The sequence below is a fragment of the Stigmatopora argus genome, chromosome 23, assembly GCF_051989625.1.
Source record: "Stigmatopora argus isolate UIUO_Sarg chromosome 23, RoL_Sarg_1.0, whole genome shotgun sequence".
Taxonomy (NCBI): Eukaryota; Metazoa; Chordata; class Actinopteri; order Syngnathiformes; family Syngnathidae; genus Stigmatopora; species Stigmatopora argus.
Window position 1 is genome coordinate 6,141,300 of NC_135409.1, and position 2,257 is coordinate 6,143,556.

The following is a 2,257-nucleotide window of genomic DNA, read 5'->3' on the forward strand; positions in this document are numbered from 1 at the left end:
TTGTTAAGGAATAATTTCTGATTTTAAATCGGTCATTAATTGTATGTCATGTGTGTAGCATTTGTCTTACATGCAGGTTGAGGTGACCTTTCGACACTAGTTTTATGACCTGTGGCCCTTAACGAAGGGCAACAAAGGTTTCTGAACAGGAACATAAATCTATATTAGATCTATAATTGGAGCGGCCTCTTATTTATTATTGAAGAAATGGCATGCATTTGTCTTGCAGGAAACACAAATGACGATGGAATTTCATGCACGAGTGGCATTGCACGCTTTGTTTCTTATTTCTAACAAATTGATTGTTCTTTATTTTATTTGGAAAAGGATTGCCTGCCTCGGGTTAAATGGTTAAAAAATGTAGGTTATTCTTTCGCAAGGTCATTGATTGTACCACCTAGTGGACTGGCATGTTTACAGCAGTGCAGAATATGACCTCGTCTGACTATAAATCAAGGTTGTACAATTTAATACGCATGCGTTATACTATGTGTATTATCAGTGGTGTGCCGTCAGGGCCTTCAAGGCCTTCTCTGCTGGCCTAAGAAATATCTGAATCACAGACTGATGTTAATTATATTTTGTCCATGAATACTTATTAAATAATTCCAAATTGTCTGTTAGCTTCCTTTCATTGCTTTCCCCCTGGTTGCACTGCTTCCAGATGTGTGTTTTCATATTGAAGCATTTAACCAATCACATTTCAGCCATTATTTGTTGCCAGGGTCAGAAATCTGCCTTATGGTCTTCACAATCAGTTCTGCAGGCTCTGCTGCATTAAACAAGCGTCGATAAGACTGTTGCTTTAACCAATCAGAATTCGATTTGGTGACACCAAGGCCTTCTCGCAGGCGTAGGGATACGTCATCGCTTTCACCAACTATGATTGGCTAGTGATAGAGTGGACCAGCCAGAGCTACCAAACTCTATCTGGAGCGAGCTGCACAAGCAAATATATTGTTGTGTTGATTTAATAGCGGTTTTGTCAACCCACAATGGCTGAAGGAGGAGAAGAAATAGATTTGTTTGCAGATTTACTGTCAAAGCCATTTTCAAGACGGAATTTTCAAGAAAAAAAGCTGGACATCATTAAGAGAGGTCGGACAACTCCAAAGCAAGCAAGCCTGTCACAACCGGGAACAAACATTTTCAGCACTAAATTGAATAAAAACATATGCCAGAAATACGACAGGACAGGCTCGACTTTCAGCATTAGCTTCGATGGCGATAGAAAAGAAGGAGGAAAGAAAGGAGGATGGATATTGTGTACAGTTAAAAAGGATTTTTGGTGAGTAAAATATGGGTGAGTAAAATATGGCTATAATCCTAAATAATATGTCAATTGTATGAGGTTATTATTGATGATTTTTTATGTGTCGCAGCTGTAGCTGGTTTTATAGCCATAAAATAGTTTTTGAGGGTTGGATTGATTCCGATAGCTGAAGGCGTCACTAGGAAATTCACAGACCGCCACTGTGTATTATAATACGCTAAGTAGAACAATAGAGAAAAAGTTTCTATTTGACTGCAAATGCGGTCAAAATAACAGGAAGAGAAATAATTATAAGGCTGTAAATTGCTAAAACGATATTCTAGCACATTTAAGCAATACTGGATTTTGAATTTTACAATTATTAAAGCATGTCTACAACGTATCGCTATTATTTAACTGACAGATTTTCACCAAGAGATCTTCTGTCACGTAGAAGTGTTACCATGACAACATAAAAAAAATCTGCCTGCTAAGAGTGATTTAATTTAAAAGCAGCAGCACCCTGACTGTGGGTGACAAGTCCAATCCTGTCTGACAGGTGGTGTCAAAACACTTTTGAGACGATGTATGCCAGCCGTATGTATTTTTTTTCAATATTCGATTTTAGGCAAGTAAAAAAGCTGTGAAAAATAGACATTTTTGATGACAAAGTGCCATTTGGAGCCTCAGCGAGCCCGTTTAAGTTTGCCCGTCTCGCATCCGTTCTTTGGCGTAATTAGCACCGTAAAGACACCATCTGATCCATTTGACCTCCCGGGTCTTTGTGTGCCACATTATCTGTGTGGAGGCCGGCCGGCGTCAACCATGTGACATCACTTAGTAAGCCATGAAGAAAAGACTAACATATGTTCAGTTAAATAAATGCCAAAAAAGATATATACTACTACTATAGAAAAACAGTCTACTTACATATGGTAAATATTACTTGTAGTTACAATTTTCCCATTAGAACAGATGATAAATCCACATTAATCTAATAGAAAT